This window comes from Bombus fervidus, chromosome 1, assembly GCF_041682495.2.
Source record: "Bombus fervidus isolate BK054 chromosome 1, iyBomFerv1, whole genome shotgun sequence".
Taxonomy (NCBI): Eukaryota; Metazoa; Arthropoda; class Insecta; order Hymenoptera; family Apidae; genus Bombus; species Bombus fervidus.
The window spans coordinates 22,789,739-22,805,566 of record NC_091517.1 but is presented as its reverse complement, the minus strand read 5'-3'; the positions used below and the strand labels follow the sequence as shown (position 1 = coordinate 22,805,566).

The 15,828-nt window shown below is 39.4% G+C and overlaps 1 protein-coding gene across 3 annotated transcripts in view; it reads right to left on the bottom strand.

Moving 5' to 3' along the window:
- The window catches only part of Tj (Maf family bZIP transcription factor traffic jam), a 74,611-nt gene that overhangs the window by 45,232 nt on the left and 13,551 nt on the right, over positions 1–15,828 (bottom strand). For 2 of the 3 annotated variants that reach the window (XM_072010481.1, XM_072010502.1), the window contains exon 5: positions 11,378–14,904. The exons of the other annotated variant lie outside the window; for it this stretch is intronic. The gene's annotated coding sequence lies outside the window, so the exon portion shown is untranslated. Of the gene's footprint in view, positions 1–11,377; positions 14,905–15,828 lie in introns of those variants that run through there. 3 annotated transcript variants of the gene reach the window in all.

The following is a 15,828-nucleotide window of genomic DNA, read 5'->3' as shown; positions in this document are numbered from 1 at the left end:
CGTGAATCGAATCGTCGTCTGCCACGACGATAAAAGTAATTCCATTTGACCGGACGGGGAAGAACGTTCGCATTGCATCGCAGCGATGTTCCTCTGACTCCAAGTTCATCGAGGCTCGAGGGTTGAAAATCGATGCTCGCCAACTCTTTTTTAGAATTATTATTCTCCGCCAGTTATTTATTAGGAGTATTTTAACCGAGATAAACAAGGGATTTTCTTTATGTCTTTTGTACGTTATCTATCCATCGTACGTACAAAATCAGGGAAGCTTGGCAATTTTGATTATGCGTATAGATATGTTACGAAGGAAAAACAGTTATACGTATATGAAATTTCTTTATTCGAAGAAGATTGCTCGTAGCAATTTTTTATTTCTTGGTGATGCGACGGAGATGATACGTATAGAATGCATAATACATTGTTATATCGTATTTATGCTTTTCCTAAGAAAAAACGGTATTCCTATTACACGGTAGATCGGGAATGTTTTCGTAAGTAGCATGGAGATTGTATAATAGTTTTGCGAAAGCGAATATCCTCTTAAGCCAATGCAATGAAATTTCCTTAAAGAAAGATCATCCGTAAAATCGTCGTAGGAAAGGATCTTTCAAACAGAGAAAATTCAGAGTCTTTTTACCTAACTTACATTCAAAATTTATCCTACGGTTGTAGGAGTTCAATAAACTCGAATCTTTGAAAAAAAGTTTCTTCAAGGAAAGGAGTTCTCTACGATTCTCAGCCTTTTTATCTATCAAACGTATCTATAATTTCTTACCCCCTACGAAGAAAATAATATCGGTTAAACGAAATAATTACTCGGTAAAATAGAATAACATAAACTAAAAACCGAGATCCTATGAATAGTAACTATTATTATTAAATAACAACGAACGCCAGTAGACAATATAATAAGATGAATTTCCCACTAAACAAAATTCCGCCAAAGCTCTATTAAAAGTTGCCCTAAAATTTCTCCTTTCTCCTACCTTTTTCTAGAAATTATGGTCGCAAAAAATATATAATTTCTTGAGAATTCCACCGGGTGACTTTTGGCGGGGCGTCATCAACGTCACCCCGAGCAATTGAAGCCTCACCCTTCTTTCTGGTTGCCGCAACCAGCACCGCCTCGGTGTGTTCCTCTTAACAGGAACGGGGAAAAACGAGTGCCGGCACCCCGTAGCTGTTTGACTTAATTTTACGAGGGGTCGCTCGGGACATCGAGGGCGGTATAGTTATCCCCTCCGTTCCCCGTGACGGCAGTTGGTCGGGGGTTGGAATCCACGGCGGAGGCTTAGCGGATAAAAATTATCCGTTTAAAGTCGAGAAGCGCTATAAAAGTGTAGTTAAGCTAGCGCCTCGGAAACGGGCCACCTATTACCACCACCCTTGCTCCTCATTTGCCAAACGTCCTATAATAACTATAATTGATAAGTAGCTAAAGGGGGTTGCTTGGAGCTTCGAGAAATTAAACAGCCCTCTTCTAAGCTCTGTCTCGTTTAGTCGCTGCTTCCTTTTTGTCTCCGATATACATACGTACTTCTCAACGAAGCTGTCGGGATTTTTCTTGAAACGCCAAAGTCGAAATATCGAATCGTACAACGTAGTCTTGCGATTCAGGTGCGAATATCTACGTCTGAATGAACGTTGGATTGTAAAAATGGTAAATTTTGCGAAAGAGAGGTATCAAATGATAATAATGTGTGTTAAATTTTATATGATTCTTCGTACAAAAGTACAGAGTGATATGTAAAAAAGAAAAGAAATTATATAATAGACAAACGCAAAATGGAACACGCGAAACGTATCGATAAAATGATTCCAAAGACATCGGTGTAATATGAAAAAGCGCTAAGAGGCGGAGATACGATTATATTTCTTATTGTATTCTATTTATTCGCACATCTATATTTGCAGTTCTATAACTACATCCGGACTGTGGATTTTTATTTATAAAAAATTCCCACATAGGTAATGTGCAAAAATATGAATACAAATTGCGTATAATGTTTCCACGTATCGTGTTTGATATCGTGGATTCGAGTAATTCTATCAAACAGATCGCACGTCCGAGAGTCGATCCGATAACATCGAAACCTTCCAAGTCATATTTTTTACCACCGTCGACCAAGGACGACAGGAAACACCGAAAGGGTTATCAGCAGTGCAAAGGATAAATTCTCAGTGTCCCGTGGAATTGAAAAAGATCCGAGGTAAAAAAAACCTGACGGTAGAGCCGGTGATCGCTAAGCTTTCGACTCCCGTGGTCACATGGTTACTTTTACTCCTGCGGCAGGAAAAAGAGGAACGAACGTGGCACACGCGCCTCTGTATGCGTGGAAAAAACGCCTAATATTTATGGTCCAACTGATCGGTCTCTGGTCTCCACTTGCAGATCGGATCTCACTAAATCACCGTTGGTGTACGCCTAGGAAGGAACTAGTCATCCCCTCGTCCCCTTTACGGGCGGAAGACGGCCGTAAGGTCCAGCGTATGTTTCACGCAACGACCAAGCACGAGGAATAAAGAATATCGATCGGACAAGGACAGAAGCGAACGATATCTGTCGTTTGTTCTATTCTTTTGGAACCGTACGATATGTACGATAGAGGTTCGCATTGACAAATAGTCTATTACGTTGATTGTCTTGCGATTTATTTCCGGTTCATTTTGGATCATTGGTTGGTAAAAGAATTAATATACACTGGCTTCCATTAATATTCGTACGCTCTTTGAAAGAGCATAACTTTTGTTAAATTGAAACGAACGACTGGAATTATTTTCAGAAGTTGGAAGAATTAGTTTACTAAGTTACAAGATTTGAAAAAAGTTTTTAAATTACAAGAATTTAAAAATTTTTAAGAAATTGTGGCTAGTAATCGCGAAGAAAAATGGTAAAAGGTCACTTTTTGTAACTTTTTTAACTAGGCCTGTAATGAAAATTTAAAGTTAAGATTAGAGTTTGTAGAACTGAGAATAAAGAGAAAAATAATTTAATTAATTTCTAAACGATAAATATATAATTAAAGATTTTTCAAATTTTATGAAACATCAAGGCTAAAACTCGCGATACGTTATCGAACTGGCAGCGTAGTTTACGCGTGATGAGTAAATGTATACTAAATTTAATAAATAATAGATTCGACAAATTAAAAGTAATGTAAGAGCAATTTAGTAAATTCGATAAGGTTGATCGAAAATCCTTTAAATTCTATAAAAAACTGAGAGTACATTTTATGCCAATAAAGTACATAAATGTATTATTCGCGTTTCACAATTTACAATACCTGTACGTACTCGTATTTCGGATATTAAAAATATTTTGAAAGTAATAGCAGTGATACGATACGATTAACGAAGGTTGGTGTTTTTAAAAGAGAATCAACGTGTGCAAACACAGAAGGAGTGTAAAGTATTCGCAAGTAAGACTCACGGTTGTGTATGTGGTCATCCAGGAGGTAGAAGAAGGGTGGTTTGATCTGATTAGCGAGTATCGATTCTGTTTGACGACCCAACTGTCCGACTGGGTCAGGGTGACATTCTTCAGGGTCATTACACTACCTCCATTAACAAAACGTTGCGATTTCATCGAGATACGATAGGAAATACAGTAAAAAGTTACTATACGCTGATTCGTCCTTCGAACATTTCCAGAGAACGATACGCAGCACAAAAGTATCGGGTTAGTTAGGTTTTACGCGTTCTCTTTCGCAAACTAGACAATTAAAATAATTTTACTTTGCACTTTAAAAATACGATTATCTTAACAAGTGTGTGGTTTGCCTTCGCAACTTTTCATTTAAGAGAAAGTTATCCACGAGTCGAGATTACAAAGGAATCGTTCGTATCTATATCTCTAAACTTCTATCGTCGTTCTTTCTTGAATGTTCAAAGGGATACCAAAAGTAGGTATTTAGTCCGAGAATTAACGAAAAGAAAAACGCTATCTTGGGGTATTAAATTCTCAATCGTTTCCTTATAAAAACCAAAGGATGTGATCTTCGATCGTTACTTACCGAAGTTCTTGTAATTTGTTTCGTCGCTATGCTTCTCTCCGCTGGATACGATAAACGAGGCCGGTCGACGAGCCAAGATCTCAGAATGAAGAGAACCGAAGAACGTCGGAACGTCGATGACCAAAATAAGCAAAAGCGAGGTCGTCTGAGATCGTGTGAAAGCATCCAGCAGCGAGCGTCGATCAGGTATTTGCCAACTATCGTCAGCAATATTTACACGTTTCCAAGTATTTAGCTGTAGACCAGGTGGACCGACTGTTTAAAATCGCGTAACGGTTAGCAGCGATGAAAAACCCGATATAAGCATTGGATCGTCGATCAGCCGTTCGCCGTCTGTGAGAGTGGGTCAAGGTGGCCGTTTTCGTGATCTCCTTAGTTCCGCGTTCTAGTGTGGGTTTCGTTCATTCGTTTATTCGGTGAATATGGATCGTGTGTGACCGTCGCGTGGTGACGGTCGTCGTGTGTCCATGCACCGACATTTATAAACGCTTATTCCTTCGTGTGTACGTATATACACACGGCTATATGTAGGTACGGATATAACCTATGTGCCGCGTCATCAACCACCGCGAACCTACACCGTCATCAGAAGCGAAAGATGCTGGCGTCGCCAAATCTTCCCTTTCTCCACCTTCTGTACGCGGTGAGAGTAAACGTGACGTCACCAGCTTAAAGCTGCTAGACGAAATGAGAAGAACCGATTGATTTATCCTTTTCATTTCGTTCACCTTGCCCCTGCTGATCCTGCTCGACGGCCAAGATTTTAACATCGGGCTTCGTCTTCCTCTTTCGAACATCTTGAACGTCCGTGCACGGCGTCGCTCCATACGAGATGGATGAGAGGATTTCTGACGATACAAACGTATTTTAATCTGTTAACCGGGACGCGAGTCGACTCGTTCTTACCTTTGGATCTAATAATATCTTTGCTTTGGTTTTGTTTTGGTTATATCGTATTTAAGCGTGCAAGTGCTACAACTGAAATTGGTTTGTTTTCGTTAAAACGAAGCAAGCGACGAGTATATTTCTCTCGAGAACTTTTCTCGCGCGACAGGATGTCAGAGGGAAAAGAACGTTTGAGAAATTGACGATGCAAGTATCACAGATTCTTACTATACTTATTATACTTTCGTGCGTTTACGCTTGTAGTACTTTATCTTATGCGCTTTTATTTTTACATAGGTACCGTCATCGCATACCCTTACTTTTATATACTAAACACGACCAGTAAAGTTTGCTTGGATATCGTCTTAAACATAGACAAAGCTTCGCTCACCGAGGTATAGGTACTTGATTTGTTTCCTAACAATTTCTGGATTTTCTCTTGGAAAAAAGCGTTTGCATGCAATTTCTCTTCTCACGATCGAACTCATCCGAGTGTCTCTAAAAATCCTATCTTCGTATCGATCGTCAAAGAAACAATAGCATGGAACGTAATTAAGAATCTTTTACTTGTACTCCTTGCACCATAGTTTGGCACATTGCTGTATCTCTACGACCAATCGAACGACATCAAGCCACGTGGCGACATAGAAACAAAAGCGCAAAAATCTCGCCACTGTTATACGAGTACGCGTACCGCGTGCGATAATTAGTAACCGCGTTATCAATCGCACGAAGGAATGCGATCGATGGCCGTGAGCAAGAGAACAGTTCGCGTCAGGACTCGCTGCACTTGTCATATTCGCAAACCGAAAATATTCCTCGCTATCTTTCGCCACGCGTTGTTCGAATCTCGTGACAGGATCATACGGCTCGAAAATACGCTCGAACGAGGAAAGATCGACGAAACATGCAAGCAAGACCACAGTAGTGGTTCGAAGATCTCCTGAAAGCTTCTTCGTTCTCGGCCCTGTCACTCTTCGGCAGCTGGCTGCACGCTTGCCACTGTTTGTCTACGATTTACTGACATACTAGATGCGAAAGGTAGGTGAACGAGATGGTGCACGTACGGAAAACGTGCATTACGTTACGTACACGAAGAACCGTACGTACATCGAAGAGTATGGCGCGTCTACGTCACGCGGTAAGGGGTGTCACAGAGGAAGGCCGGCGCAAAGGGTGACGACGGGAGATAGAGATAGGCCACGATGCCGGCGTGACTCGACAATAAAGCTCGTCTCACCTCTAACTCGTTCCACAGCCTCCTTTTTCGTCCCCCTCCGCGGCTCGTCCTTCGTACCAACGATTCACCCTCTCGTTGCCTGTCCATCCGCTTCATCCGATACCCAACCAATCGTAGGACCCACCTATGCGCCTCGTTCCACGTTCACTACTTTTTTAAGCTATCGCTTGCCAACTGGCTGGGTGCTCGAAACCTTTATAACGCGTTCGAAAGAGTTATAAAACTCGTGAAACTCGAGCCGTGAAACGAGCCTCGCAGCCGCTCCGGCTCCTTATCTCTACTCGAAAACGATGCTAGATGCACGTGTATACGTGGATGCTGACACGTTCGATCAAGTCGTTCCTTCGCGAGCTTTCTTTACTTTAACAATGCCACGGCAGGAATCGCGTTCGTCGTATAGGAATGGGAATGCGGGCATCGCTGGACACCGCATTGGATAAATTTCCTGGGTTTATGGGACGTTAACGATGTTTTGTTCGCGAATGGAGCTTGTATTTGACGTTTGGAAGAGGCAGCGCGGAAATTACGCGGTCGCTCGTTCTCGTTGTCGCAAGTTTGCAACTTCAACGCGTGTTGCGTCGGTGCAAGTTCTACGTAAAATCTAAACAGGTTACGCTACGTTTGATGTATCGCTACCTAAACTATGTTCGAACTGAACTACGATTGAACGAAACTTACAAAAATTAAAAGAATCTTCTTGTTGCGAATTATCGACTAAAGAGCAAACAGTCAGGTCAAACCGATCGGTGGATATCGCGTACCTCGAATGACTTAACGCTCAAGCTGAAGGAGGTTTAATAGGTCGAGTGTTAGAGTAATCTAGCACTGTATTTGCACTTGTTGTATAAAAGTAAAGTTATGTTATGAACACAGCGGTGGTAGGATCTTGTTGGGAGTGAAGTATTTCACTTGATTCTCCTTACCAAAATTCTCATTCAAAATTCCGAACACTTTCTCGGGTCGAAATTACTATTCTATTTTCTACGAGATCGTTACGATATGATATTTATAGATGTTGAACGCGTGTAAACGTGATCGCGTCAGTATTACTAGCGATCCTATCCTGGATCGTGAGTTAAACGCGTTATAGCGTTATTACGAGTGTTTCAACGCTAACAACTAGGACGGGATATCAGGACGACGAAGGTTGCTGAAAGTAGCGATCAGTCAATCTGTCAGTGTGACGAGCGACGTCTGTTCAGAGGGTCGTCGCTGTCGCCGAGGGTCGAAGACAAGCCCATTGTCAAGCGACCCCTGCGGACAAGTTAGTTAAATCCTCGTTAGAACTTTATCCACCTTCCTGGTTGACAGCCACTGGAAACACGACTGATTTTTCACATCTCTGAACGTATGGCACTCGTATTGGTAATCTGGTACGTCGATGCCGGTTATATTATACTACTACGATTTATATCTCTAAGTATAATAAAACGGTAGGGAGGTCGTGTCTGTACATTGAACGAGAAAAAAAAAAAAAGGAAACAAAACAGTCGTCCAGGAGCGAGTCACGAGCTATAGAGTGCAAAAGACTAATTTTTAGAATTTTTGTCTGTCTGTTTGCTTGTCCGTTCGTAGTCGCGTCACGCGGAAACTACTGAACAAATTTTGACAAGATTTCCTCTGTTGCGTAGCTTAGAGTAAGAAAGTCGAGTAGTCTTCCAGGTAAGAAAGCAGAGTATGTTTCAATCGACAAGGTGCGTTTTGTAGAAGCTGGAAAATGGTCCGGTATGTGCTGTCGAGCGACGATGGTTATTGCTTGTAATTTTTTACTACGGAGAATAACCCAACTATATAGTAACAATAAAAATTCATCTGCTTAAAAATCGTACCGTATATTGGTCCACGCGATATGGAAAAATCGTAAAAATCACGATTAGGTGGCGAGCAGGACACTACAGACGTATTTAACAATACTTGACTTTGAAAGCTACCACGAATACGACATCGTAAAAATATAGCTAGAATTTTGTTGCGATTTTGTAGACACACGGTGTATGTACGTGTATATCAATTTTTTTTTTAAATCTCTCCTCGCTTAGTATTTGTAAATATACCGACGATTACCGACTATAAATATCTCTTCCTTAATGAATTCATTCCTAAAGCGATCTGCTGATCTAATCTAACTCGTTTAGTTGATATTTAAGTTGATTATGCTGTAATATTCTGCGCATTATCGTAATAGACAGCTTCGAATTTGGATCGAAATATTCCACGTAAAACAAACAGCTTTGTTTCCAAAAAAATCTTACTCAATAACGCAGAAAAAAGGCAAAGGTGCTTAAAAAATGATGCGCGTAGAACAATTTTACGATCATACTACTCACGATTTACCACGTAATTATACATTACTAATTCTTCTGTAGACTTCTCCATATTTCTCAACGCCGAGGTTATATATGTACATTTATAGAGCCGAATCATTCGTACTCGTGATTTCTCGAATATGTGTGTGTGTGTGTGTGTGTACACTGTACACGGTGCACGGTCTTATGAATCGTTCCGCTCCACACGGAGCTGCGGGTTTCACCGAAAGAGGTGAACGTTTTGTTTACCGACGTTCCATCTCGATGGATTCATCGTCGAGCGGCGGTGTCAGCAGAAACGGCGTTGCAAATAAAGTGAGGGAAGCGAGAACGACGGGGCCGCGTCCGTTCATGAAAACGCGTGCCAATGTTTCGCGTTTTTCGAGACCAGAACCCGGCAAGAAAACCTCGCTTTCGACGAATTTTCCCTTTTAAATTATCGATCATTCCGATTTCGATCGTTTTATATAAAATTTTCGACGAATATCTTGACAGAGAAGAACAGATATTCGAAATATTAAACGTTGTAGCGAAATATTTGACTTTGCTTGAAAATCGAGGGATAAGTTTGATGATTAAAATTGGTAATTGCAACGACTGTTGAACGAAACTTTGCTTCTTTATAGTTGGAAAATAAAATTTTACGATAATTTTAAAATAATTTAACCAGGAAATACACTCGATACCGATATTCATCGTAGATCTATTTCGCTGGTATATTTGAAAGATCTTCACGATCGTAATTCGCGATCAACTGGATCAAATACAAATATTTGAAAATCGTGCGAATGTTTCACGTGTTACGAGAAATTTACCATTCTATTTGGGGAAAAATAGAATGTAGTTTTATTTAGAGGATTTGTCTGGCGAATGCGTAAGAAATGACCGATACGAGCGCTGTGGATGTTTACGCAAATTCGTATGTTTAAAAACATTGATAAGAAAATGAAACTTAAATAATGTATAAGTATGACTTATATCTTAAACATTGTAACATATAAGTAGATAACTGTATTTACCTTTGATATTTTTTACATTTTTCTCTCGATGCTCGTGCTCGATTTTTGCATATCTATACTTGCCACAATTGCATAATCATCTGCATATGGTAGTCTACATATATAGACTGAAATAAATATTTAATCGGATTTTTCTATACCGATTTATCTATCGCAATGTAGATATTCTATAGCTCGAATGAAACGATACGCATAATCTAAAACATTTGAAAGTTTTTAATTTTATCTACGTATATACATTAGAAAAAAATCAAAAAACAAAAAATCTCTATTCGATTCTATTCCAAATTTATTATACGAAAATTATCCACATTACGAACGTAATTTTTCACCGTAGAATTTTCACAACCGTTCCACGATAAATTTATCCAAGTTACTCTATCTATCGCTTGAAACTGTTCAACGATTCGTCTACAACGATCATCGACGAATTTCTCGATAGAAAGATCAGCGATTATACGCGTCGTGCGATGATTTTATTTAAGAGGAAGATACTAAAAAAGTTAGTTACCCCAACGAAGAAAATAAGCGAGAAAGAAGAAGTTTTATTTCGAGCAAAATATTTCTCAGCTTTGTCGTCGCATCGATTTCATCGTAATTCGAAACTGGCAGTTGCACGTGTTGCAAATATTTGTTGCTCGAAGAAGCTAGTAAGGTTAATGAGAATGGCAAAGAAAGAGATAGATGGGAGAAGGTTTGTTGGTGCATAAAAGAACGAAGGGGATTCCATACCCAATGCTCGTGCCTGCCTCTCAAATGAAACGCTGAGCCTGCACATTGCATGTTACACCTAGAATCACGCGAAATGCGGACCTCCGCTAACCAGAACTTTTCGTTCCATAGTCTTTCTTCGTCGGCCTTTCCTCTTTTTCCTTCTGCTCGCTTCCTCGTCCAGTTTAATTAAGCGATTTTATTCGTTTATTTCTTTGCTGTTGCGTCGATCGATATAAGTACGAGGAGCTATGTTCGACTAGAACGACGTAAAATATTATCCTCGGCAGAATTACTGCACGTTATATACGACGGTGAAAGACACAAAGCGTGACAATTGGATATTTTCTAGTTATTGGTAACGCAGGAAAAAGATCGGAACTTTGATAGAATAAAGTTGACGCTTTTCGAACAACCGACGTACGATTAATCCTCGTTAATTTATACCTCCGTACCTGGACATTTCAACGAGATTTCTAGCTGTTATTTTTTTTTCCAGCGCGTCTTTGATCGCATTTTTTGGTATCGTTAACGTCTCTGAAATCATTCGATCGTTACGAATTAATATGTACGTACGTCCTATTCCGTATAACGAAATTCGTAATTTCGAAATAATTCGCAAGATGGACTACTTTCGTGTGAGGCAATTGGAAACGTTCGGAAGCTTTGCGAGTTATAAAAATTTGGATATTTCAGAGAATGATTTGCGTAATGCGTATTTCTGCGAAATTAATTCGAGAAATATTTATATTCGTAATTCTCAGATTGAAATTCAAAAGTTACCAAGTTCCAAAGTTGCGTAATAATGCATTTTTTAAGATAACGCCGAGACAAGTAATTAACGACGAGTGATAGTTTAATCGATCGAATCGTGAACGATCACGACGGTTTCGATTGACAAAAAGAAATTACTTAAATTCAGGATGATCAATCTCGATTTCTATTTTGTATTTTACGCGACAAAGACCACCAAACTGTTTTGATGGCACAAACTAATAAAATGAAATAATCCTTGTGGTACGACAGCATCTATGCACCGGTTGAGAGTTAAGAAAACTATGGAAAAATTTCCTACTCGATTAGTTACACGAATTATGAAAAACTGTTGTCTCGTTTTTTCTTTATCGAAACGAAGAGGATATCGTGTCTGGGAGAAAGGATAGAATGATAATTAAAAAGTCGGAGGAAAAAGACAGGCAAACGTATCTGAAACTGTCGATATCGACGTTTATTTATAATAAGAAGTATAATAATTATTTTATGTACACATGAGACGATGTAACGGGAATTAAAACATTTTTAAGTCGAATCGGAAACATTCTCGGTCGACAGAAACGACCCAACGTAATCCAACCACGACAAAACAATAATATATATATAGTATATTCATATGTCATTCGATATGACAGTGGCGTAATTTTTGTATCAAATCTGATACTTTATCATCTTCACAACCGCATGATCACGTTAGAAGGAGAAAAAAAAAAGGAAAGCTGCTGCTTCTTTGAAAATTTCAATTCTCAGATATATCGTATGACAATTATTCGCTATCATGCGTGATTACTAGGAATTGTTCGTTCGTAATCGGCCAGGAATTCGTGGCAACAAAATTTACGCCGCTGTGCAACGCAAACGATTACATCGTAGCCCCTCTTCTTCTCGTCTAACGATCCCCCTAAAATCAAACCTAAAAGTCGACTAATAATTTATAGATCTACCGTATACAGATCATTTTGTGCCATAAGTACTAAAATTGATATCACTGTTCCCGTAGGTGTCGGTACGAAAATGTATCGGCACGCGTTCTTACGCATTTTCTTGAGATCCTTGGGTTCTCCCTTCGCGTCGAACCCCATTGAAAACGCACGTTCGTCCCATTCGCGCTACACGATCGAACATGCTCGTAGACGCTAATATAATCGAAGCGAATTCTATTAATTAGACGAAGCGACCTTTGCGACACGATTTGAATCGAATTTCGCACCGCGAAACGTCGAAACGAGGTGAAAGAGAACGCGTAAGTTTCTCCTTTCGTGATAAACATAAATGAAGATAAAAGATAATCGTTCTTAAGGATGCACGATGATTTCTCCAGTACCGTTTACTCGTCGATCAACCCTTGTCTAACAAAGACTGGATCATTGTTGCTATCAGCGCAGGATATTTTATTTTATACCCTTGAAGCAAAAATCGATCAAAGAGAAACAGAACTTGAATAGATGTTCGTTTCGCCTACATACTAAAAATTGTAAGAAATTGCTCTACTTTGAACCTTTATATATGTATAAATATATATATTTACAACTTTACGTTTCACGTAAATTCGTAAAAGTCCATAGAATAGTAATAACGAAATTTGCTTTGAAAAATAAAATCGTTCGTACTGGTGATCGCTAGAACTTCGTTTATCCGAACAGGTTGGGAAACAAGATAGTTTAGAGGAATGACAACGAATTCTCTAGCTATCGTCTTCGCGCTTTCTTATCGGTTTAGATAATGAAGTGAAAAAAAGGACTTCGTGCAAGATAATTTGCTAACAAATGATATTAACCAGTTGACAAGCTATTAATCCTAGGTTTATAAACTTCTTTCTTATCGCGATGTTACGTCGAACGGAACGTTCAGCTGGCTTGCGATTCATAATATTTACACGTACAATTTCATTTATTATCAAACTCGTTGCCGTTGATCGAGGAAAACCTGTAACTCGTGGCTTGTAGAATTTCACCTGCAACGTTACCTGGCTGAACTGTACGAAAGGATCCTGATACGTAGGAACAGGCAGCTGACCAGTCGTTTCTGTAACGCGTCCCACTGTCCCACTGTTTGCAGCGTACAATTTATTCTTCGTGTAAACTCCGTTATAAGAATACACGTTTGAACGTGACGGAAAGCTGTGACTGGGCCACAGTTCGCATAATAGATAATAGCTAAGCTGTCAAGTTCGGATATCGGAAGTCGAACGTTACTTGTATAAACGAAGTTCTACCGCAATTCGGTAGAACGATAATTTCTAAATGTATCTTACGATTAGAAGGTAACGAACGTGAAATATCTACACGAGACAAGATTGACCCAGTCTTCGTTTGTCAGAGGGTTAAGCAACCTCGGCCAAAGATGGGCCAAAACAATTTGGCCATTTTCTAAATAGGTTCGTGGGTATTGGCACGAAAGTATCCGGTACAAATTTCCAGGACCGTGGTCCTGCTGATAAACTGCACGATCCTCGATATCGTGGCAACGCATAACTCGATCTCGAAAATTCGATTACGCTATTATACTCCACGCAAGTAACTATTTAGATATAAAAATTAATATAAACGAAGAGAGCGATAAGGAAGGATGGAAACGGATAGCGATTCGCCAACACCAAATTGTAAAAGCTGATGCTGGTCGAGCCTCCTCGCTTCTCGTATGAAACGGATTCCCATCGCTGTGGCGTGCCGCCTTCTGTTTAAAACCGAGGTAGAAAAACAGGGAAGTCGAGTTAAAAATGTCAACTGCCTTTTTCTTACAACGACGTACGAAGAGGATCTGAGCTTGCAAGGGGCTCCACTCGTAAACAACGTTGCTCTATGCTTCTTTCTATGATAGAAACTATGCGACGTCTAAAAATCGAGTTGTCTCGGAGCTTGAACAGTTAACGCAACGAATTATGTCGAATGTATCACGTTCTACATGATGTATCAATTCTTAAATGATACCATTGAACCATAGATAACCGGAACGCTTTGAGTCAGGTTACTTAATTTCTCGATCTTTAATCTTATTCTGTATTCTCTGTTTCACAAGTTGATGGACGAAGATTAATAGCTTCTCGAACGTTTAATTTTATTTCGTAAGAGAAGCTATGCCTGAAAATCTCTAAAATGAAATAAATTGAGGCTAGAAATCGCGCGTATCGGCAACGATTCTGTCACGCTCTTCTCCAACGCAACAAATTTCTTTACGATAGAGCGACTCAATTTGTAAAATAAAGAATATCCACTTCGTGGAGCTAAGTAACTTAAAATTAAGTAACCCAATGCGAACAACGATAACAAAATATGAAAAATGCGAAAAACTATGATCCAAAGATACCAATGGAGAATTAATATTACAAACACGAAATACGTATAATAGGTGATAATAAGCGGTAACGAAGGTTATCAAAACGAAGCTTATCGTTCGTGACAAACGTATCAATGGTATTATGGTTTGGCTAGAAATTAAATAACGAAGAAAAGGATGAGCCTCGTGAACGCTAAACCTCTGACCTGAAGCTTTATCCTTGCCTGTTTCGCGCTTTGACGAAGTTCGCTTATATTTCCTTCTCTTTTCTTTATCCCGTTTCTTTTTTTCTTCTTCTTCTTCTTCTTTTCGGTACGATATTTGGTAAAGACGTCCAGCCTATCGCGAGCGATATATTTATATACCTATGAGAATAGATCTAATTACCTTTAGTCTAACGACAGCTTAGTTGCGCTGCTAACTCCATACACGATTTACAAAGTTGGTTGTAACAGTCAAGGCTCTTTTTTTCTTTTTTCACGTCACTTAACAAAGCTATACATATAAAGAAAAGGAAGGAGAACTGAACGCTATATACACGTAGACGAGCTTTAAAACGTGCCTAAGACTTAAGACTTTAAGATCGAAAAGAGGAAGGAAACAAACGTTGTTTCTCGAAGGATATACCCGGTTGTTCGTCTGGTTCTTTGTCTTTCAGTCCCACGCGCACAGGTATGTCACTGTGAACAAAGTGTTGGGAAAAGATCATCGTTATGATTTCGCTTCCCGAGCTAAAAACAATTATTTCGTTCTAAAGCAATCGTTTGGTCGCGGAGCGGACCAAGTTGCCGATTTCAATGATCTTGAAATATATCGTCAGGTTCGACACTCGCAACAACTTCCCCTTTACGTGTTACCGTCGCTCGGCTTTACTCTCCGAGATATTCGCGAAAGTTTCTGTTTCCACAATGTACGATGATTTCGATGATCGAATAGTCCCATTTTGTCGATATCATGGCTAAAGTGTTGCCAGTTTTGAATAACGATAATATAATACGAGGCTTACTATGGCACGTATCGCTCTTGTTACTTCAGATATTAAATCGTTATATCATTAACACCGCCAGTAGGCGTCCAAACGATAATCATCCAACCCAAATCCAATCCACTGAGTTTTCTTTCTTACGTGAGTCGAGAATGATTATCGAAAATAAGTTAGCACGTCCTTCTGTGCCGAACGGAAGCAAATTGATCAGAATAATCGCAAGGTATATCGAACTGGTTTTTCGCGAATATCGCGGAAATTAAAATCGAGCAACGTTAACATGTAGGGAGAAGTTGTACGGGAAAAGACCTTGATAGCATATTTCAAGGTCATTGAAATCGGTAAGGTCGATCACTTCGCAAATAACTATCAACTATTCTTCGGTTGTCTTTGGTATTCGATTGCCTTCTTTCAGGCAGAAATAATGTCACTCTTTGAAACGAATTGAACGAAGGATATTGGAAGTAGAAAAAAGAAAGAAACTCTTTGAAATCACGAATTCCATAAGACTTCTCGCTTTTAACTTACGTTCTTGGAAAATAGAATGTTTCTTCCGTGAATACTACGCGGCGGAAAATAATTTGAATAAAGAAAAGAAATAAACATTGCAGTGTAGTTT